The sequence below is a fragment of the Thunnus thynnus genome, chromosome 7 (genome assembly GCF_963924715.1).
Source record: "Thunnus thynnus chromosome 7, fThuThy2.1, whole genome shotgun sequence".
Lineage (NCBI taxonomy): Eukaryota > Metazoa > Chordata > Actinopteri > Scombriformes > Scombridae > Thunnus > Thunnus thynnus.
In genome coordinates, this window is record NC_089523.1 from 19,631,294 (window position 1) to 19,656,403 (window position 25,110).

Genomic DNA, 25,110 nt, shown 5'->3' on the forward strand with positions numbered 1-25,110 from the left:
CATTTCCCTTATAAAGTAGCATCATGCCAGACCTGAGCTAAGAGCTCCATTGCCAGTAAGAACAGCAGTGGAGACAGTGGGCATCCTTGCCTGATGCCCCTAAAAATCTAAATGTTTCTGGACATTAATCTACCAATATATAACCTTCAGCCATTCCATAAGATTATTGTTTAAACCAAATTCCTCCAAGATGTAAAATGGATAAGGCCATTTGACATGATCTATGGTGTCTACAGAGACCGCCAGACCTATCGCTGACATATCTGAAACATTTAGTAATCTTCTGATAGTAATATATTGCGGCCTTTAACAAAGCCTGTTTGGTCTTCTTCAATTACACAAGCCAGAATGTTTTCCAGGTGAGTTGCCAGAACTTTGGATAACATTTCTACAGACCCATCTCACAGAGATAAAAAGGCACTTCCCTAAATGTTGGTCTTGTAGTGAGATGTGTTGTGGGTGTGTTGTGGGTTCTGTTAATAAATATTTTAATGCTTTATAGAATTTACTAGTGAGACCATCAGAGCCTGGAGCCTTCCCATAGCATATAAAGTAGCATAAAATGGAAATACTCAAGTAAATTACAAGTACCTCAAAACTTAAGTAAATTTGCTTTGTATTTACTGTATGAACAACCATGTACTGACACAAAACTACATACACGTAGACAAACAACACATGCGATTGAAGATGCGCACACACACGCGAATGTGTATACGTGAACAAATAATCACACTCAGAGACTCACTCAAGTACTCTCTCTCCCACCAATCTCCCTCCCTCCTCCTCTCTCTCCTCTGTTCGTTCCCCTTGCCCTCAAACACTACTCAGAATATTGATACATCACCCCCTCCTCCTTTTTCTCTCTCTCTCTCTCTCTCCGTCTCTCTCTCTCTCTCCCTCCATCACTCACTTTCTCTGCTGAATACTGATAGGCTGTCTACTCCGTGGTCTGAGTTTCAAATCTCTCCCTCCCTCACACTCCCTCCGTCGCTGCACCCGCTACAAAAAACAGCAACATAAAGGAGGAAATAGCAGAAGTTAATGCACTGAGGTAGACATAAATTCACTTAAGTACCATTTCAGATTATGTCAAGCCAAAAATGGGCTTAACATTGTGCGAAGGAGGGGAGGAGGGGGACAGAGGAGGAGGGGGGCAGGAAAAGTGCTGCTTTGGTTGGCTGTCTTGCCAGCGGAAACTGGCCGAGCGGCTCACAGCACTGTAGTGAACGGGCGGCCGGCAACAAAAGGGAAAAGACGTGTGAAAAGTTCAGGCAAATGAAGACGCATTCAGTGTTTCTGTCCGACTCCCACCCTCCCGCCTCATTGTTGGGCATGTCGGCTATGGCGCGGCCGAGGGGGGAGAAGAAGGGAGTGAATGAGGTCGTCAAAGAGTCCCAGTGAGCCCCCTCCACTTCACACACGCACATACACACACACACACACACACATGCACACACACACACTCAACAGCTTGAAACAGCTGAGAGCAGAGTAGAGCTACAATAGGAGAAACAACACAGACAGAAAATGTTTTGCTTTTCTCTCATGGATGGGGAGGTGGAAGGGCCTATTTGTGTGTTTAAGTGTGTGTAAGCATAAGTGTGTGTCTGCGTGGGAGAGAGTGTGTGCTTAGTCTCTTTGGAGGAGGCTTTCTGTCTGCATTAGAAGTGCAGCGTGTCTGAGACACTGGGAGAGGGAGTGTGTAATTTTGTCCTCCAAGTCTTCCCCAGGCGTCCTTGAAGGAGACTTGCAGGGAATATCTGACTGTGTGTGTGAGTGTGTGTGTGTCTGTGTGTGTTTGAGCCCTCACAGGCTTAGTTTAGTACCGGAGGCTTGCCTCGCGGAGCAGAATTACAGGTGTTCCCTTCACAAATCAGGGTGCTCCTGAAAGTAACAAAAACCACAACCTCAGGCTGGAGAATTAACTCAGCCTGATGAATGGGAAATGTAATTGAATTGAGTGGGTAAATAAGAGTAGAAATCCTTAGTCAGTGTGTGTGTTCTTGTGTGTGTGTGTGTGTGTGTGTGTGTGTGTGTGTGTGTGTGTACATGCATGTGGAATAGCGTATGATGAATGTTGCACTCAGTGAGACAGTCACACCCATGCTGATCATGTTTCTCAGCCTGTCTACACATGCTATCAGCTGCGGTCAGTTTGATGTAGTGACAGAAAACCACCTTAGTAGTAGCGATACAGTAACATGTGTAAAAATACTCATGTAACAATCCTGCAGTCAAAATTGACTGAAGTCAAGTATAGGTGAAGAGGTATTTTCAGCAAAATGTAACTAGGTATATATCTAAGTTTTGAATAAGTATCAAAAGTTAAAGTACTCATTATGCAGAATTTCCCTTTTCAGAGTTTTATATTATTATTATCATCATTTTATATTTAAAGAAATACTGACTAGTATTTAAATATGCACTTACTTAAGCTCCACCTCTAAAGTCAACAAAGAATGAAATTGAGCTTTAAGGCATGAATGGAAATTGAGTGAAAGTTTATTGTTAACCTTGGAAACTGTACTTTGATGTAAAAAATCTTCATTCAAATTCCAGAGAGTGGATTTTGAGTTGAATTGAGCGTTCACTTCTTTAAAGTAAAAAAACGGAGAACTTCACAATTCTTTTTAAACTGAGGCCCGTCATCCTAAATGATAGAGGGACAACCGCTGGCAGGTTTAGGTTAAAGATTTAGCAGATTTATACAGTAATGGGTCTTTTGTTAGACTGCAGACGCCTTTAGATTTTCTTGGGAAGTAAACACGGTGAAGATGTTTTTACGGCTATAAAAACTCTGTGTGTGTGTGTGTGTGTGTGTGTGTGTGTGTGTGTGTGTGTGTGTGTGTGTGTGTGTGTGTGTGAGTGCAGTGAAGGAGAATGAAGTTGCTCTGCAAAATACTGTAAACCTGGGTACATCAGAAATACACATATTGAATTGTTTGTTTAACATACGTGTACAGACTACGCAATGGAAAACCACAGACAACATAAATAATAATAACCATAGAGTCTACGCTTCTTTTTTATAATAATGTTTCTTTAACAAGATAACAGTAACTGTCAATCACTTAAACTAAAGTTTTAAATTTTGAATAATCTTGAATAATTAGAAGATTTGGGGATTTTTGTTCTTAAGAGTCAAGAAAATCCACAAATTTTACACATCAAGATTTAAACGTTTAAGTCTAAATGTCTTGGAAAGTACTCGATGGAAAGGAAGCTATCGAGTTGCATTGTGGGAAGTGTAGGATCCAGCATTGTTTTAGCTTGACCTGTACTAGGGAAATTCAGTTAGGATGTGTCAGCCTCTGCTTGCAACCTTTTTTTATTAATCTCTCTGTAGGCCCCAAGCTTTATGGAAGTGCAATACTAAATCACTGGAATACCCTTTTAATCACAATAAAGGGAAACCTTGATACAAATCTGTCTAAGATCATCGTCGATGATGGTGCATACATGATGATATGATGCAGCAATCTTGCAGCAAAGTTGTTTTTTTTTCCCTCAGACATCTCTTTCTGTCTGGAAATAAAATACATTAGCAGATTCAGTAGCTGTCAACGTAGTATTTAAGACTATACAAATTCAGCATAGCAGAACACAACATTTTCTTCACCTTCCCCTGCAGCAGCTCACATGGATGATAAGTATGAAAGGGTGTTTAAAGATAACTGCCATAGAGTAGATAATATTCCAAATCAATCAGACAATAATTCTTTGAGGGCATGTGGCCATTAAGGAGCCATTTCGCCTTTTGTTGAGTATGCTCCTCCATATGTCATTGAGATGCATATCTGCCTTTCACACTGTCTGTCTGCTCCGCTATTCTCTATTCAACAGTGACCCATTGCTCCCTGCCATACAATCCTTCACCTTTCTGAGCTTAAAAGTAATTACCACTTTAATTTGCTGTCCGCTTTTGTGCATGCCTGAGTGTATCTGTAACTGACTGGAGTGCTTGCTGTGTGTGTGTGTGTGTGTGTGTGTGTGTGTGTGTGGGTACATCACATGTACTATGCATACAGGAGGCAATGAAGTGTATGCATTCATATAAATGTAAGTAGAACTGAAACAATGAGCCAATAATTGATTAGTTGATAGACATGAACTTATAACAATTTTCATAGTTGATTAATCATTAAAGTCGTTTAATAACAAAAAATAACTGATTGCAGATACTCAAATGTGAGGATTTCCTGCTTTTATGTGTTTTATATTACTATGAATTGAATATGTTTGGATTTTGGACTGTTGGTTTGAAAGATAAAAGATTATAATAAAAGATTAATTGGGAAAATTCATTGAACCAAAAATGAAAAATGAAAATGAAATCATTGGTTGCAACCCTAAATGTGAGTATATGAAGGTTTTGCACTATGTAACTACTGTTTGTGTACATTAATGTTTGTGTGTATAAATAGGCGTGTTATTCACTTATACTTATATTCACTTACTAAAAATGCATTTATTTGCATGTGTGTATAAAAAGATGTGTGAATGTTTCTAATATAAATCCTTTTTTGTACGTTTCACAAATATTTGGGCAACTATGTGCATAGAAATGTGAATATGTGTGTACTTAATGTGTGCACATGTGTGTTTTTTGTATTTTTAATACGTGTGTGTGTGTGTTTATGGTTTTCCTCCCATTGGCCCAATTACTCCAGAACCAAACCCCCTCTGCTTCCCTGCTTACCCCGAAAATCCCTCACCCCTCTCACCTCACAGTCCCAGTGGTGGACCCTCCAAACACCCCAATCTTCCACCCCCCGCCCCGCCTTGCATGGCCAGATTGTCCATCACAATACACCCGACCCCTCACAGGACCTCCACCACCTCCACTGTACCTCCTGCTTCTCTCATCTCCAGCAGTCTCACTAAATCATCACCATTGTTCCCACTTTGTCCCCCTTCTACCATCATCTTGTCTTTCTCCTCCTTCATTTACCCCTTAAACTCCTCCTTTTGCTCCCCCCTTTTCCTCTCATATCTCCCCCCCTTCCTCACTCCTCCATTCTTCCCACTTTCGCCCCCCTCTGCCCTCCCCAGTCCCAGGTGAGCTGACGACACAAGGAGAGCAGAAACACTCGGCGAATATTAATGGTTTGATCTGAATATTAATAAACCATGCATCTTAATGATCTTTAAAAAAAAAACAAAGAGCCACAGTCAAACGCTATACTGCCGGGATACACACACACACACACATACACACACACACAAAGGCCTATGCAAACCTGCACACACACACTGAGCTGAACTATCTGTCCTGCATGGCGTAGATTAGTTAAAACAGGGCCTTATCCTCCAACCTGCTGTTTAAATGCTGAGCATCACGTTCAAGACAAATGTGTTGTCTTTTTTTTCCTCTCAGTAAATGAAGACACCTCTCCTTTCCCACGTCCTTCTCCTCTATCTCCTCCTGTTGCTGTCTTCATTTTCTTTTTATCTTCTTCTACTTGTTTAGCTCAGGCAGCCCCCCCTCACTCTTTCCCGCTCCCTCTACCTCTCACGGTTGCCCCATTTCACCCCCCTCCTCCTTCCTCTTTACCCACTCCCTCCCTCCTCTTATTCCCCACTATCTCACCCTTTCTCACTCTATCACTTTCTCACTAGATTACCCCATCTCTCGCTCCCCTCTCCCTCTCCCGGCCTCACCTACTCGATATTCCAGCCTTGTTCGCCTGCAGTCTCCAGCACAACTTTCTGACCCACTTCCTCTCTCCTCCCTGGCCCCCTGATCAAAGCCTGCAGGACGGCATCGCCTTGGGCAGAGAAGAGGGAGAACGTGAGATGGGGGGATGAAGGGATCCAAGCTGAGAGAAGAGAGGAAGAGACAGATAGAGTAGGGATAGAGCGGCACGAGAGAGAGGGAACAGAGAGATCACAAGGACGGGAAGAGGAGCCAGGTGCCCTCTCAGCCCAAGGACAAAAGCTCTTCCTGGCTGATCACACACACACACACATACACACAGCGAGGCCCTGTCAGCGCCGTCATTCCTGGTCATGTACGTTATGTGTGACAGGAGCGTTGACATTAATGTGGCACGATAAAAAAAATATATCTTTTTTTTTTTTCCTGCAACCTGAACGCCCAAAACAACTCAACTTTAAAATTGATGGCCATTAAAATTCAACAGGATGTTTAATAAATTACACTTTCAGATTACATGTTGTCCCATCTTGTTATTCTGTTTTGCATTCAGCCGTTGCACAGGTGAGTGCACTGCCAATATGTGTATCTGTATCTCAGCAGGTGTCATTCAGAGTGCAAACTCTCCTTCTTATTAAGTCATTTTTATCTTTAAGTCTTATTTTCTTAAAAGAAATGTATAAATCTGCTAGCGCAGTAAGATTATTTCAACTTGTTTCAAAAATTTTCTACAATAAAGTTGCTTTTTTATTTGATTCTAGTGCAACAACCTGACTTCTTCTTTTTTGTTTCAAGATGCAAACTCTCACTTCTAGAAAATTATTAAAACAAATTGTAATTGTAACAGACAACAAATATTCTCACTTGCTCTGACAAAACAGTGATTTTAGGACTCAGCTGTAGACAGAAAAAACTTGATAAGATGGAGATTTTTTTTTTTTTTTTGCAGTGTGTAGCCAGTTTCTCTGCGGAGTCGTTATAATTTTAAGAGTCTGTGTCTGGGTTTGGGATGTAAGCTCTGTCCATCCCAGTGGCCGTGTCGGCTGGGCAGTTGGGGTGGGCGGAAAGGATGGAGGAACACCAGCCCCATTTGTACCCAGAGCGAGGTAGCGTGTACTTTAACATTCCCTGCGCATCCCGACAAAGAGCACTAATTATAAATAAATTAGGGACACGACACGGTGTGCCACAAGGGGACCAGCCACAGCAGTCAGAGAATAGAGAGACTGATAGAGAGAGAAGAGGGTGTGTAAAAGAAACAGAGAGGTGGGAGGGAGAGGAGAAGACAGAAAGAGAGGAGGAGAGAGCAGACAGGAGAGATTTGGCAATGACATAGAGGAGCAAGTAGGAGAAGAAAGTAGATAAGAAAATAGAGGAATGGAGCACGGAGAGGCCTGGGGAAAGAGGGAGTGGAGGGGGAGTAGTGTAAGCGAGCGGGTATACAAGGCCTGAATCCTCAAAATATAGCCTGAACATACATCTGCTGCCAAAAAACTGACAAGATTCTCTCTAGATGACAGAGGCAGTGCAATATGTTTGAACGGAGATAGAAAAAGGTGGCAGGGAAATTAACAACCAAAATGAAACAGAGAGAAGCAACATCTTAAAAAAAAAAAACAGTGCTGATACAAGATGAACTCTACAGAAAGAGCAAAAATGAATCTGCCCCATACATTATCTGTTAGAAATAGATTGTTATTTTAGGAGTAAATAATACAAAACTGATTAAATAAATACTACACAATAATCATAAGGTGGCGATATCTCACAGAGAATTCTACACACACTAGTCAACACTCCCTACCTGTCACTCAAGCTTATCTGAGATGACTTGTCAACCAAGCAAGTGCATGTCAAGAGACTGTCGTGTGTGTGTGTGTGTATGTGTGTGTGTGTGTGTGTGTGTTTGTATGTGTATGTGGAGAGAAGAGAGATCTGTTTCTGTTTCTTTGTGTCCGTGTGCACACAGGTTTGTGTGTTCGCCGGCGCACACATGCCCTCGCCTGTGTTTGTTGTGTGGTATGTGTTTAGTGTTAAGTGTGCATGCATGTGAGCATGTGCACAGGGAGAGAACCTCGCCGCTATCTAAATGGATCACACTTCAGAGTGTGCCACCATTTCTCAGAAGCTGCCATCTCCGTGCAGACAGACACACAGATAGACAGGCAGACAGGCAGGCGGGGTGGGGTGGGGTGGGTGTAGGGGGAGACAGGCTCAACCGGCTTGCTCCACTCAAGGTTATGTCCTGCCTGAAGTTGAGAACTGATGACTGTCGCCACAGCAGGAAAATGTGCCAGAGTTCAGGGGGAAAATAACCATCGTCTTTACTTGCGGGCATTTCTCTGTGTGATGTGATGTGAATGTCTTAAATGATGGAAGTTAACAACCTGACTGGACGATAAAGCCGGGAGACATTTATCATCCCTGAACAACTGCTTTGTGTCTCTCTGTCACGTTGAGGCTCAGAGCTGGGGGTCAGAGGTCAGTCGACTGTGACACAGACAGAGAAAGGTCTACTAGCTGACCTGCGATTGGCCCCTGACATGGCAACCCCCCCCTCACACCCCCACCCCCCATCTTCGGTATCCATGGCTACTGAGCTGCAGACAAACATGATGTCAGTATAGGACTTATGGGGGGCGAGGTGCAGCAGAAAGGTCAAATAAAAACTCAACACGTGCACATATTCACACACAACTAACCTCCCATTACAATAATTATTTTCTGATGAGAAGACGCTCTGCCATGTGTTGAAAATGATTTTCAGAACCAACATAATAATATGAAAGCGCCGGGGTCTATCCATTATCAAAGTCTATTCTTGTGTCTGGTCTCTAAACTTTCTGCACAGAGGAGAGTTAAAGAAGAAGAAAGGTAAAGAAGGGAGGGAAGACAAGAGAGGAGCAGCTTGTTGCATTAGCATTCCACCAGCAGAGAGGCTGTCTGTTTGCCTCTGGCAGCAGCCGAGAGTGGGGGACACTCTCTGCATCCTCACACAGCTCGTCTATCTCTCCTTCTGTCACTGTCTATCTCTCGCTCTGTCTGTCTCTGCCTGTCTCTCTCTCCCTCGCTCTCCCGGAGTCTGTCTGTTACATTTCTCCCTCTACTCTGCCACTGCCTGTCACTGTTTTTCTCCACTCTGGACAGTTTTCCTCTGCAGTCTTCTCGTATCTCCCTATCACTCTGTCTCACACTGTCATCTTTCTTTCCACTAATTTCTATTTTGCCCCTTCTCTCTTCACCTCTTTTTTCTCATTCAGGACCTCGTGTGCCCCTCGCTCCCCCTTAGAAATTATTCTTTTCACTACTGAGAAAACACAACTGCTCGAGCCAGGAGGGCCAGCAGTGAGTCGTGAAGCTGCGTAGTGTATCATGATGTTGGCAGGTGTGTGTGCTTGAAGCTTAGAAGTTCTTCTTAAGTAACATGCAGGAATTAAATAGATACTTCCAAATATAAACAAGCATTTTGTGCAGTTTCTTTACAACTGCCTCTTTTCACTCATACACAAACTACACAATGGTGAAATATGCTTGCACTGACTCTGCTTAGCCATTTTGTTTTGTTATTGATAATTTGATTAAAATGGCAAATTTATTATAGACGAAATCTGAGGATTTAGGTGAATTTAAATTTGAATTCAATGCCAATGCTGTTGAGTCAGAATCACAGGATGGCAAATTCCCTGTTTGTTGCCATGGTGATTTTAATAAACACCAGCCTTGACCATTCCATACATGCAGATACATAAAAAGGCAATCCATTGAGTATCACGTTCATTTTCAATTATTTGTTGAATGTATTAGAGGTTATTTTTGCATGAATTATTCAATGTAATTCCTGCTGTAAATAAGAAGGAAAACAGATGAGCACAGCCAAACCAAAATATTAAATTCCATCTCCTTCTCTTGGATCATAAGATGGTCTGAGGAAAAATATGCTGCTCATTCATATGCTTATCATTACTAAAAGATGACAGCAAGGGGATAAATGTAGGCCTACTGTGAAGTCTATAAGTAGAAGCACATTGGACATGAAATGAGTGCATGACCTTCAGCTTTTAGCTTTTAGCTAACTCAGAATATTCATAATTTTATACATTGGAAAATAGAGGAGATGGATCTTTTTTTGTGGTGGGTTGGAATATTTTTTATTTGTCAAGTCAGTCACCTGACTTTGTCCCCAGTATGTGCACTTATTTCCCCTGCTGAAGACCAGATTGAAAGCAGAAAGCCCTTGAAACAAGCAAGAATTGAAGATGGCTGCAGTAGCCTATAGGCTAGGCAGAGCATCATCAGAGAAGACAGCAAATGATGTTTGTGGGTTGTTGACTTCAGACAGTTATTGACCACTTAGGATTACACACCAGCTATTATATGATGATTCTATAATGAATATGATGATTTGATTTTCATTTATTTTAACTTCTGCAATTACTTACATCCCCTATTCAGCAACAACAGTATGTTGTTACACTGTTCACTAATATAAATGTAAACACTTAGATTAAAGTTGAAAGCAGATCGGTTAGTAATTGATAGCAATTGTTTCATTTCAAATCCAATTTGCTAGATTTTAAGTGAGTAAGTTTAATACAGCACCTTCCTAAAACAGACGGCACAAGGTGATTTGCAATAACAGACAATAACAGACAGAAGCAACAGACACAGATTTCAGATGCTAATGAAGAAAATAAACAGCAAAGTCCCACTGCTTCCAGACTGAACTGTTTGTAGAGGTGTGTTCACCCGTTTGACTTGAATTTTTTTTTAAAAAAGGAAAAAATGCCATGAGCCATGAGTGCTTTTCAACTTGTCAAAATCCACTTGTCTGTCTTCTCTGCCATGAAAGAAATAAAACATTTAGAGAATCCAACTTTTGTCAGCATTTTCTGCCTGTGTGCGCAAGATTTGATGCCTTGTGAAATCCAGCACAGTTTACTGTCTTTTTCTACCTGACAACAATGCACATTCGGTTTACCATCAACTGCAACCTGCCACAAAGAAAAACATGTTCAAACAGGAATGCAAAAAAAAAAAAGACCTTAATGAAAACATTCAATCACAACAGAAACAAATCACCATATCGGTATGATGAGTACTCGCCATAATACTCTCATGATTACTCTGCTTTATCAAATTTAATTAGATTATGAGGGCTTAGCTTGGAAATAGCTGTGGGTAAGTAAATCACATGCTGCTCAGGAGCTGAGCTAAAGCTGAGCCTTTTCTGTACTGTAGGCACCGAGACAAAATGCATTCAAACAAATTAATAGTCCATTAAATAAAAGCAAAACTCTGCCAGCTAATAGTGCCTTAAAAGCATATTAGCATTAGAACAGGATAGACACTCATTTGTCTCATAAGAAAGCATTTTAGCAGCCAGAAACTCAGGGATGAGTTAGCAGCCTAGTGTTTCTTTCTTACTTTCTTTACATACACGTGACATCTGGCGGAGGTCTTTATCCCTGCACTGCTGTGAGTGATGGTTCGACCTGACCCTGACATGATCAATTCTTTCTTTTTTTTTCTGTTTCTTTTTTCTTTCTACATTGTCACTGAAACTCATCCTTCTCATTTAAAAGGTACTGTATCTCCCTTGTCTCAATTAATCTCACTCTCTCCCTCTGTTTGCCCTTCTGCTTTTCCTCTCTCTGCATCCCTGCATCCATCTTGTTCCTGCCCCACCCCCCCTCCAACCCCTTCCCTCAGGCCCAGCCACCACTCTGGTATTCCCAAAGTCATCTGCAATCAGACATCTTCAATGGATTAATTACACTGTCCTCACACGGCTTGATTGAGCATCTAACATCTACACCCCACCTCCTTAGACTCCGATGCTCCCTCCTCACCTCCACCCACTTGCAGACCTCGGATGTTTTCTTCTCACCCTCTTTTCATCTCTCTTTCATGCTTCCTCTCCTAACTCCCTTCCTTCTTTTATTCCCTCTACCTTCAACTCTGGACCCCACCCCAACCTCCTGTTCGTTAAAATGACCACAGCGGTCGTCCCCCTTTCCTCTGGGCCAGGGAGCCTCGCTAATTGGACATCGATTGGCAGGACCCTCTCCATGATCTCTCTTGAATATCGGGATCACACTAATTGAAGAATTAACTTAGGTGTGACTCGGACCTGGAGAAAGAAAACGAGAGAAAGGCAAAGACAGACAAAATGCTTCAGCTTAAAGAGATACGATAACGTACACACAAGGGTGCATCCAGGCACATTGCTCAACATTCCCATGCACGGGTGATCACGCACAAAATTTGGAGGAGATCAAGAGAAGTCGGTATAGATATTTTGCCACATAGTAGAATTCACAAAATGTTAAATTGATCTTTATTATCTGATTTAGAGTAACTTTAATTAATGGAGCTCCCATTAACAACGCAAAAAAGAGCAGAGGGAAATTAAACAAACTTCCCCAGAGGAACAGTTTAACTATCTCTATCTTATCTTTATCTTTACTTATCTTTGGCACACACATACACTCAAAATACATACGCAGTGTCTTTCTCACCCCTCCCTCCAACACACACACACATCCACTTCACATCAATCATAGATCCCAGACCATAACCCCAAAAGCAGAGTGCTGCTTTGAGTCATTCTAAAATCATGATGGATGACAACTTCCCAAAGCAATCCCTCTGCGTGCCAGCATCATTTAACTAAAGGCATCAACCTGCCCTAGCCAATACCACTATTCTCTTTCCCCGGCCTGAGAGCGCCGGACTCCGCCTTTCGAACCCCTGACATGATTCTGAAAAAAAAAAAAGAAATCCTCCTGAGGAGACATATGAAGGCTGCCAGAGAAGAATGAACTTCATCCAAGTTTCTGATCAAGAATCTGTATTGTTTGCCCCCCCCCCCCCCGTCTTTTCACGAGCGGTAAAGACGGAATTGCGAGGAGGTTAAGCTGACCTCAGGCTCATGCTTTGGAGTGGGCTTACCCTGGAGTGTGAGATGACAAAACATTTAGCCCGATCTTACTTGCAGCTCACTGACAGGCTGAAACAAAAGAACAGCCTCGGAGGAATTTAAAATCATTGAATGAATGTCAATTAATTTCACAGAACGGAGTTGAATTGATTAGAATATAAAACAATCTTTCTTGAAAGCAAAAGGGAATTGACGTCCAAGGCCTTCCAACAGTGAGAGTGGGAAGACAGAAAAACGACAAAATGAGAGAAAGACGGGTGATTTTGTGTGTATGTGCTTAGGTGCATGCGTGAGTGTGTGTGTGTGTGTGTGTGTGTGAGCTCAGCAGTTGTGTTGCACGCTTGGCTGGCGGGGTGTGTGTAAAGTAATTAACATGATAGCCTCCCTCTCAGCCTGATAGCCTGTTCCCTGCAGCGAGGTCGTTCAACAGACACCAACAGACACCTGAGCTGCGTCTCAGACACAACCCCGGAACGCATCTCTAATGCAAACACACACACACACACAAACATGTTCAACCCACATATGCCTGGTACCAACAAATACTGGGAACATACAGTACATCTATCAGCAGAAATGACATGGCACATGTATGCCTGTCAGCAGTATAGCTGACAAACAGTTTATTCAAAATAAACTGTTTATTAATTCACCTTGACAATCATACAGACAAAATGCAAAATATGTATTTAAGAAGCAGAGTGGGAGCAAGAAATAGAGATATCTCCACCAAGGCTGACACAATGCCCTAAATATTTCATTTTATTAATACAAAATGTTAAGATGTTTTAGTCTCTATGTGGATCTAAACTGGGAAAAAAAATGCTGATATATATTTTTTCTTTAAATCATGTTGATTTGTGGACATTACCTAAATTATGTAGGGGAATATGAGGGTTTAATTGCACAAGAATGAATTGTGCCATGTCTGACTCAGGACCAGTGGGTTATGGCCATGTAAATATGGCATTTTCTGTAGCACTACCTATAGGTGATATGCCATCAAATTTTGCAGGATTGTTTGGAATTATCATGTTCATGTGTTATCTAAATGTGGTAGATATTGCACAATGTTATGGCAGTTTAGGTAATGTGCAAGTAAGCCATGTCTACAACAATTTGGCAACAATTTAGCAATTCAATAAATGTTTTGGGCGTCATCCAAAAATACTAAACTTGATGAAGATTGGATGAAATGTGTCTTCTATTCAGGCAGAAAGGTCTAAACTAAAACGTTTGTCTTGAACTCGGGAATCTATAGGCATGTTCGCCACATAGTTCTATAGTTATGAGTGAAAAGTTAAAGTGGGAATATATATTCATGGGAATGTGGGAATATTTTTACTATCTATAGCAAAAAATTATAAAACCTTTTTATGACTACATTCTAACTTTCTACTACACTGAAATCTGTTTTGATCCTCCTAACTAAAAAACAAACAAACATAAGGGGACCAAAAAATACGACCTTCTTGGCAGACGCAATGAGACATCCCATATGACCACTGGTGGCCAACACAATGCTGACAATATCCCTCCCTTTTCCTCCAGTACAATCTATTGTTTCCCTCCTCTTCATCCCTTATAACCCCGAGACCTTCACTCTGGTCCTCTAATCCTAAAACTGCGAGTTGGTCCATACCCCCAAACACCCCCTTCAGCCCCACACAGCCCTCATTTGCTAAAGGATTAGAGCGGGGGCACTGGGGTCAAAGTGAGGCCACCACCAGAGACCCTAAAAAAGAAGAAATGCACACACACACTGGGGACCACAGAGCCAGCAATGCACACACACATTAGCATTGTGTGAACTCTGCACACATGACACTGCTTTAAAGCACACAGTCTGAGGAGCATAACAACATTATGTATTCACATACTGTAGGTGTGTAGGTAGGACCCTCATCCCCAGACATGCACTGAAACAGAGACAAATTTGCATGAGCATGTGCAGAACTAAACAAATTGACCTTAACTCTGTGTCTCAAAAAAATACTAATACATATCTGTGCAACTTTAAAAACCAGGGTCAAATAACAACTTCAGAGGAAGGCTGCTGATAAATCTTAGCAGCTCTAAAGCAGCAGGAAGCACACCTTCGAAAGAAGTCTAAGTGAGAGAGAAAGACAGGAGGGAGAGTTAGCGAGAGAAGAAAAGTGATTGTCAGGGAAAGAAGAAACATCACTCTGAAAACTTCTAAAGAAGGCCCTGCTCTGGGTTTTAAATGCTCTCCTCCCTCTATCACTCCCTCTCTCTTCCCACTTTCCTCTCATCCCTTTCATGAATTAAAAGCACGGCCGGTCTGTGGGGAGAAGCATAGTTAATTCCGATCAGATCTCCTCCTCCCCCCTCTCCGCCTCCCCCAACCCTCCTCCTCTCCTCCCTGGGCGATGGTTGCCGCGCAATCTGACAGACGGAGATGGGATCTGACAGTAAACAGGCGTGTGGATGCCCGGCGCGTGATTGACACGTAGGCAGGTCGGCGGGGGCCCGCCCCCCTCCTAATCCTGCCCTGTCAGCTCTAATTGGGGAGGTGGGGCTCTATGTCACCAAGGTGACTGATTGACAGGACCTCAGCTTTGCATAGATATGAGGGAAAGGTGGGGAGGTTCACGCATGGCATAACACTGTTAACACTACTATACTGCTAATAGAGATATGTGTGTGTGTGTGTGTGTGTGTGTGTGTGTGTGTGTGTGTGTGTGTGTGTATGGTTGCTGCGCGCTCATGCACATTCACAGACACCCAGATGCAGGTGAACAGACTCATGAACATGGCTGAGCACACAAATAAACCCACAACAATAACCATGAACAAAAATCAACATGCATACAAGATGTCTGAGCGCAGTGTATCTACAAACACACACACACACACACACATACACACACACACACACACACACACACACACACACACACACACAATATGTTGATGTGCTGTGATGAAGAGCAGAGGTTGTAAATGCTACAAGTGCAGAGATAGAGGACGCAGGGAGGAGCATATCTCAGAGGTTTTCACCGTGTACAGTAGAGGCCAATGAATGGCAGGGCAGAGGTGAAACACTTTGCCATAATACTCAGACATGCACACATATCATGTATGTGCTAATATGCTAAATTAAGAATTTTCCTGTGAGTATATTTGTATGCATATATGTTGCCCTTTGGATACATGTGATGTACTATAAGGCAGCAGTTCCCGGCCTGGGGGTCAGGACCCTCAAAGGGGTCGTAAGATGATTAAGAAGATAAAAAAGAAGAAACAAGTCTTCAGGCACACTAGCGGCTCTGTGAGGCTGTACTTGGGAACAACAGAGCTTTGAGCTAAATGCTAGTGTCAGAATGCTAGCATGCTCACAATGACAATGATGTTCAGCAGGTATAATGTATACCATGTTCACCATTTTAGCTTAGCATGTTAGAATGCTGACATTTGCTAATTAGCACTAAACCCAAAGTACACAGACAAATTAAAATTTTGACCTGCTGGTAGATGAAAAGTGAGTGGATCACCAAAGTTATTAAAATTCATCTTGAGGGTGACATGAATGTGTGAACCAATAGTAGTAGAGACATTTCACTCAAAACCGCAAATTTCAACCTGCTAGTGACACTCGAGTAAAAGTCAGAGGATCATCAGGTAGGATACATCATCTGGGAACCATGAATGTTTTCACAAACTACCTGGTAATCCATCTGGTAGACGCAGAGATATATCACTGGATAAGAGTAGTTGATTAACGATTAGTTGACTGACAGAAAATTAATTGCCAATCATTTCATTATTTTCAATTCTCTGGTTCTAGCTTCCCAAATATGATGATTTTCTGGTTTCTTTAGTCTTCTTTGATGGTAAATGAATACCTTTGGGCTGTGGACTGTTGGTCAGGACAAAAGAAGACATTTGAGGATGTCACCTTGGGCTTCAGGATTTTTTTGACATTTCATAGACCAAACAACTAATTGATTGAGAAAATAATCAACAAATTGAACGATAATGAAAATAATCATTAGTTGCAGCCTTGGTGAGTGAAAATTTTGACCTGCTAGTAGCACTGCATTAAAAGTCACCAAAGACATTAGGGTTAATCCTCTGGGCACTGGGGATATCTGTACCAAATTTCATGGCAGTCCATCCAGCAGTTTCAATAAAAATCACATATGTCAACCTGATGGTGGTGCTAGAGGAAATTTCAGGGGACCACCAAAGTCAGTTGGATTCATCTTCTGAGGAATACGAATGTTTGTACAAAATCTCATGGCATCCATCCAATAGTTTATGAGATATTTCAGTCTGAACCAAAGTGGTGGACCAGCTGAGCGACAGATCAACATTGCCATACAGGTACCACGCTGCTGGTTTATACATAAATTTAGTTGCCACTTTATTATTTAAAACAAGTGCAGGCTAAAAAATAGAAATTTTAGAGACATGTTGATTTAACAAGGTTGTGGTTTGTGGTGATGTTGATTTGTGTTGTGTGTTTTTAATGTAAAACTAACAGAGGGTAGCGAGGTGTACTTAATGAAGTGGCAACTGAGTGTATTTCTGCTACTCAAAATTCTGTTTATTTTTCAAACTTTGCTTTTTTCTTGTGAAATGCTGGATAGTTTTACATCCTCAGGCCTCTAAAAATAATTAAAAAGAAACTATCAACTATAGTTGATCAGCTCGCTGCTCACTGACTTGGACATTGCTTTTTTTAAAGGGTCATAAACCAAAAAGGTGGGAAGCACTGCAGCAAAAGACTGTCACATTATGTGCTCCAAAGCATCTGAATTTGTATGGCTAATTATAAATTGGTAATTGTCACAAAACGTGTCTGTTATCTTTGTGAATGAAATTATTTTAGTGGGGGTGTGTGTGCATGCGTGCACGTGCACATGTGTGTGAGTGCGTGTGTTTTGATTGACAGCTGCCACTGACCTGTGCCAGTCAGAGTGCCATGCTGCGGGGCGGTGGGGTCGATCGCTACGGAGACGACCTTCGCCCTCATCTGCATCCTGCCTTCATTAGCAGAGCCAGGCAAGGAGAATAACAACCCAATAAATTAATAAAGAGAAAGCGGGAGAGAGGAGAGATGGAGGGGAAGGAGGGGAGGGAGCGGACAAGAGGAGAGCAGGGAGAGCAAGGGTAAAATGGGAAGAGAGTGAGGGAAGGAAGGAAGCGGGGGGAGAGGAAGCAGGCGTGAGGAAAGGGCAGGGAAGGCGAAGTGTGAGAGGAAAGAGTGACGCACTGAAGTACAGAGAGCTGGAAGAGAGGAAATGGAGGGAGAAGCTGCTAAAATAGAGTGTGTGTGTGTGTGGAAAGGCTGAGGGTGTGTGGTCAGCTCAGGTAGAAAAAAGCTAATAAATGAGAAGTACAAAGAGGTCGAGGATGACAGACAGAGGGAGTTAAGGATACAGGAATGAATTTATAATGCAGATAGAAGATGCATCTGCAGTATATTGGGTTGACGCACCGAACCGCAAAGCCAAAACGAAATTGGTAAATTTACCCAAGAATGACTGGAAACAGATTTCGCCAAAAATATCTCTGGGGCTGATTTAGAAATGTGGCTCCCAGCCCTGTTTAAACAGAGTATTGATACATTACCATCTGTACTGGCTCTTAAATGCCAGTATAGACAGAGATGCTCTAACTGGTCCACAGAGCAACATTTTGACAGGGCCAAATGTTCCAGATTTTCCCCTCTCATTCATGATCGGGGATTAACTCTGTAAGTGACTTAGCATGCCCACCACACAGCGAATGTGTTAATAAAGTATGAGGTTTAATCATACACTGTTGTACTGAATGCACAACCTTGCTGCTCTGGTTCACAAGCAGACAAAGATATAGAGGAAAATACCTCTCGAATACCTCCACACTTGCAGTAAAACACACACAGCAGAGTCCAGGGGAAGCTTGCCTTGTAAATAAATTATGAACAAGTATGTTACACGGGATAGACTGTTGGTTGGGAGTCTTCCCATGAGGACTCTAGTAATGATGCTTTCTCATCTTTCCAGCAGAGTTGTGTAACGTATACCACCATCTATTAATCCATCTTCATCGGCATGATGGATGGAAATATAGCCTATCCTTATGCCAAGAGATCCGTGCTTTAAAATTCTCAGTTTCTAACAATGAACTGTATATTTACAACACACCTAGCACGCCACGTTCATTAGAAATTTGATGGCATGTTCCGACTGCAACTTGTGTTAAAAAAAACTTTATAAATAGCTCAGTTTGAAAAACTGAGAGATGTTCATCGAGCCAATCACAGCCAAGTCTAACTGAAGTGAAGAAACAACAACACTGGCACTCTCAGGAGCAACGTGCAGCCTGCTACCGACCACCTAATAACACACATTGCTGAGAAGACACAGGTAATGTGCCTGGACTGAGAAGTGCTGGCTGTTCAGGGTCGAGGAGTGTGAGTGCCGGGGAGCGGGGCCTGCTGTGCTGGGGAGGAAATTCTCAGGGCGATCGATGCGGAGGATTAGGGCCGGCTTTGGGGCTCAGAGGCCTGGATCTGAGCAGTATTCTCAGTGGGGCCCCTGGGAGAGCTGGAGAGGAAAGCTGAGGGGGAGAGAAGAGGACGGCCAGGGGAGAGAGAGGAGTGAGGGCTAACCTGGAACTGTCAGGAGGCTGAGAGAGGGTAGGCCAGGCTGGGAATAGAAGAGCAGTCAGGGTCCCTGTTGACATCATGAATGGCACTGAAACTCTGCCACCCACTCAGATAAACACACACCAACAAGTCTGATTGGATAAGCTGCAGAGCAAGGAGAAGGGAAGAGGACATTTATTGTAAAAACAGACCGACAAAAGCAAATGAAGTTGGTTATTTTGTCTCCTTACACTCCATCTTTTCATTTTCTCCGGGCCAAATCGGTAGTTGTCTTCTAACTTGATGAGTGCGGCGCACAACAAAAGGCTCCCTCCGTCTGTGTGTCTGCCTCTGATGCTCATGATTGGTCAGCCCATTCGCCAGCTCGCTGCTCTCCCCCGGGTGTAGACGGTTGGATCCATGATTCATTTTGCAATGAGGAAAAAAAAGGAGAGAGCGCATGTGAGAGAAGAAACAGCCAAGACCACTGGGAAATTATACGGTGGAGCGGCGTGGTGGATCTGGAATTAAACGGCATAATTAATCAAGCAAAAAAACAAGCACGTTGCTCATACATTTATTATTTGCATTTTTTCCACTTCAGGAGATGTAATCAGCAGATATATACGTCGGGGCCCCTGATCCGTGTCACAGGGACCTGGAGGCCGGGCACCCATTTCGACCACTGACCCTAAAAGCGTAAAGTGGGATCAGTTCTGCTCAACGCTTTATTTTTTCTCTCACTGACTATCACACAATGCCCTCTGCCTCCAAAGTAATCTCCACAACAAGCAGAACAAGTCCCACAGAATCATGTTGTTGTCTCCCTGTCCTTTAAATTAGGATGTCTGCAAAATTGGGTTCACAACTCTGGGCTCTCTGTGGAGTTGTTCTGCATTATGCATTGTGTGCACTTGACCCAATAAAGAAAAACTAGCCACTTTTAGAAAGATACCGCAGATACATCACAGCAATATGATCACATTGCAGTAAAGGGGCTGACAAAATCACATAAATACCTCATGAAAAAAACTGAAATAACTAAATCACCACTGCAAAGACAGCAGCAAAGGTCACATTAGGTTACATGCCAATTAGCAGCACTTGTCAAACCCATGTACACTACTGTATGTCCATAATACCGTACTCTTGTGACAGCTGCTTTCTTTAACATTGCATCTGCAGTTTGGGCACTGATGATTTGGCTTATTTGAAGCTCTGTTAGCTGTCTCACGTTGCTTTAAAAACTCATTTATCAGTACTGATTGCCAGGCCTCTGGTGCAGCTGACAAATGCTGCTAATTTGCACGCAGCCTAATATGACCTAATATTTGTAGTTTTGAGTTTTTAATGATGATTTAGTGACTTCAAAGTGCTTTTTCATGAGGTGTTTGTATGTGATTCTGCCTTCCTTGTAGTCATTTTGCAGTGATATTATCTATTAAAAGTGGTTAGTTCTTTTGTGCATTTAGGAAACATTGTTGTGACCCCAATTTTGCAACTTAAAGCACTGGTTCCCAACCTTCCAAGCAAACTCTTATCACAGGTTGCAGATGGCTATCAGCTATGAGAAGTTCAACCAAAGGTGGTGAGGTTTCCTTTGCCGCTTTGATGCCTTTTAATAGCTTTTGGAGTCGTGAAGATGTTAAACAACTCTCCAGTATACATTTTTAAAAAGGAACAATTTGAGAAAACTCTAACCTAAAGAACATGGTGTCTTTTTACATGAGGCATTTCTATTTTGTAGTTTTGTCCATTGCACATACAGTACATCACATTTATGAACACTGATCTAGAATATTATTATTTGTATATATTTTATACAAATAATACTTATCTGTATCTTGTTTCTATCCTCCTCACTGATCTTTTTTGTGGCTCTGTCTTGAGGAAGCTTTATTCTATCTTGTAGCAATAATATATGAAATGTTAAAGATGCCATGATGCACAATAATATTAAACTATGATTATGTATTAGCCAATTAGCACTGGTTCCCAACATTTTTGGCTTGTGACCCTTTAAAGCCAAGCAATGCCCACTAGCAACCTCTCATCCCAGGTTGCAGATGTCTATCAGCTGTGAGATGTTCAACCAAAAAGTGAGTGATTCCTTTTAAAAGTTTTTGGCATCCTGAGAATGTAAAACTCTCTAGTATGAATACAAAAATCAAAGATTTATGAAAAAATAAGCATCATTTTGTGTGTTGCATCTACTTCTTTACTGTTTTTGGATAATTTCACACCCCTCAGATTTACACTTAGCGAGGGACCAAAAGAATTAATGTGATGCATTTCCATGAGGTATTATCTATATTGTACATTGCACATACAATAAATTACATTTATACACAAAGGTGTGTAGAGCTGCAATGTTTAGTCAAATAATCTATTAGATGCCAACTATTATATTAATCGCCAACTATTTTGATAATAGATTAATCACTTTGAGTCAGTTTTTAAGAAAGAAATGTCCACATTCCCTAATTCCAGCCTCTCAAATGTGAATATTTTCTGGTTTCTTCAGTCCTCCATGATAGTAAACTTAGTATCTTTGAGTCAAACAAGATATTTGAGGACATCACAACAGTGATCTGCATTTTTTCACTATTTTCTGACATTTTATGGACCAAACAACTAATCGATTAATCAAGAAAATTATCGACAGATGAATCAATAATGAAAATAATTGTTAGTTGCAGCCCTAATGGTGACTAATGTACTGTATAACTTTGATTTATTATTTTTATGTAAATAATACTTCTCTGTACCCTGTTTCCAGCTTCCTCACCTCCATTTTTGTGGCTTTGTCTTGAGGATCAATTAAGGTTTATTCTACCTTGGCAATAATGTAGGAAAGGTTAAAAATGCCATGAAGAATAGTAATATCACTAACATCTCATACAGTGCAGTCACACTGTATGTTGCCCTGTCAATATGCTATTAATATTATCCAATTAGCAGGGGTGGTTTTACTAATATAACAGATTGGTTGTTGTTATAGTAGGAACATTGATGTAATCATTTTCATTGCTGAATTTTTGATCTCCTGTGCCTCCAACCACATGTTTCTAACCCCCCATTATGCCCATAATGCATAAATACATCAACCAAACAGTTTGAAACGTATCACTCTCCAGCTGGTCAATACGGCTTGTTGCTGGAGTGCCGTCATCAATCGAGGTATCAATATGGAAATACCACTGTGACCCAGACATTAATCAATGGGTTCCTCGGGGAGGAGAGGGAGGGCAGGGGCACCTGAAATCATCAATGAGACTGATCGGCCGGCAGTCAGACTCGGACAGTCCGTACTGATAAGAGCATTTCCACCTGTAGCGGCCGGAGCGCAGAGACAGGCCGCATCTGAATTCAATACCCGCCGCCGCAGCTGCGAGCTCGAAGCCCAGAAAGACACGGTTGAGCGGAGATACGTGCCTCGACTCATCATAAGATGATATATGTCTCCCTGCTCCTCTATGTCTACCTCAGAACTTTTTTGGGGGCATGCTTGCACTAAAAAAGCACATCACGCCTCTAAAGCTGAGCAACAATGACTTCAAATTAACTTCTTTGTCTTTATTCTGCGGCTTACTTAGCAGAGCACCCCCTCATCTTCCTCCCCGCTATCTCTGGAGTTTAGTCAAACCTATTTCCCCCTTCAACTTCAAACTGTAAGAGGGGGAAGTGGGAGCTCGACATCAATGAGTAAAGGCCTTCATATTCTCGCATTCAGCTCACTGTGAGAGCAGGATTAAAACGTCGTCTCACTCCTGACATCCAAATCTTGACCTAATCAATTAGGTCCATGGTCTGCGTTTGCCTCCTTCACTCAGATACAGCAGGGCAGGCTCTGACGGGTAGTGTGGGACAAGTGAGCCTCCTAGCGGCTGAAGTGTGTACGCACAAGGCAAAACAGCAATATGCCAGTGCAGAAACAAGTGTTATAATAAATCCAAAGGAAAAAAAAGGTTGGATGATTGTGATTTAATGAAATTATAGAGGAACAAAGTGTGCAAATTCACCTCATACATGCATGTCTGCAACTGGTTTCATCCCCACTGTGGCCAGTAACGCAACGTTGAAGATCCCCATATTTGACTTCCAATCAAATCCCGCGCTGCCCTCTCCCTCATGACACTTCTTAAAGGTTAGAGTTCAAGGGTCGTGTGTCCTGTGTGCACACGAGTCTGCCCTTTTCATTCCCAATCAGCCGCTCTTTTTTTTTTTTCTGTGCCAGAGTGAAGAGAGATGCACCACAAAGGTCATGGACATGGATTTCCTTTGGTTTGACTCAATGAAAAGGTCAGATGAGGGCATCATGAAATGGCAGTGAGGCCTTCACATCGCCCTCACAGGGACCAGAATCCTTACATCACCCTGAAATGGCACAGACTGAGCCCTTCTCCGGGCCCGCTCTCTCAGGAACCAGGACAGTCCCGTGGGCCGCCGTGACCTCGTCTGGTCCCCCCCTTTGTGGCTTTACTGTCCCTGAACAAACAGTGTGCAGAACAGTGCAACAAACTGTGGTCCAATGAGAATAAACTATGTCATATTGTATGAAAGTAAACTTTGTGATGAAAAGGGAACCACAGTGCTGAAAAAAGTTAATTCATGCACATCTTCCTACGACTGTAATTTAGAGCTGCAATGATCGACAAAAAATTATTTGCCAACTACTTTGGTAATCGATCAATTGCTTTTTTTTAAAGAGCTGTTAGAATTCTCTGGTTCCAGCTTCTTAAATGTGAATATTTTCTGGTTTCTTTAGTCCTTTTTGATAGTAAACTGAATATATATGGGTTATGAACTGTTGGTCAAGACAAAACAAGGATTTCAGATGGCATCTTGGGCTTTGGGATGTTTTAGACCAAACAACTAATCGATTAATCGATAATGAAAACCTTTAGTTGCAGTCGTACTGTAATTACATCTAAACTAAACTACAAAGCTCCAGTTTCAGTGTTGTGTGTGATGGATTAACAATAAACAATTACGGGGATTGCTCTTTACATACTTTTCTTGTGTCAATATGCGTTGATGTCTGTGTCAGTAGGGCCTGTCTTTGTAAAGGTGGATCAGGGTTGCAGTGTATTTAGCTCCTCTACTGTATATGGCGTGACTAAAGCTCTGTTGGTAGAGCATGTTGGCCATTAATAATAGGGTTTGTTTTCTCCAGTGGAGTGTTGAAGTGTCCTCGCGCAAGACATTGAACCTCAAATATATTTTGAGTACTGTTTATTGTATTTCTTATGGACTTTTCTAGTTCCAGTTGTTTATTACTTTAATGAATAACAAAGTGCTCTTTGTCATTGCACTTGTACCTGGTCAGCTACAGTACTTCAAAATTTGTACCACGGCTCTTTCTGAGTCATTATCCTCTAACGCTTGATTGTCTTGCCTCGTTTGTAAGTCGCTTTGGACAAAAGCATCTGCCAAATGACTGTAATGTATTGCAATACGTGACTCAGCAAGAAGTTGAGGTGAATATTTGATGGTGGTTTTACTGTTGTTGATGTTCCTCTTATCAGGTTGCATTGTTGCATATCACAACGTGAAAAGCCAGCCTGCCTCTTACTTGTCTGCTGTGTTCAGGGTCAGAATTCTAAGTTAAACTAGTTCATTTGAAAACTCAAAATAACAGTATTCTCACATCTATACTGCTTATACAGTTCAGTGTAATTATGCTTTTCTGCAATTTTCAATGTGTTTCAGTCCTCTTACACGTGGTTTATAAATAGCAAGTTAGAGGTTCATTTTTGACCTTGAAAACAGTAGTTTGACCTCTTAACTCAAGTCCACATACCAGCTTTTTCCAAAGCTTTGTCAATTTTTTCCTCGAAGTTGGTCAAGGGTTCCTTCTCTGCACCACATGTCAGCAGGTCATTGTGTAAACAAAGAGGCAAGAAGCAGGAA

General features: G+C 41.9%; 1 protein-coding gene across 1 annotated transcript in view; it reads right to left on the reverse strand.

Moving 5' to 3' along the window:
- Positions 1–23,024, reverse strand: part of npas1 (neuronal PAS domain protein 1) — a 63,871-nt gene extending 40,847 nt beyond the window's left edge. Inside the window, exons 1-3 of the mRNA XM_067594782.1 lie at positions 22,936–23,024; positions 19,449–19,585; positions 19,222–19,362 (exon numbers count right to left, since the gene is read on the reverse strand). The gene's annotated coding sequence lies outside the window, so the exon portion shown is untranslated. The remainder of the gene's footprint in view (positions 1–19,221; positions 19,363–19,448; positions 19,586–22,935) is intronic.
- Positions 23,025–25,110: the final 2,086 nt, after the last annotated feature.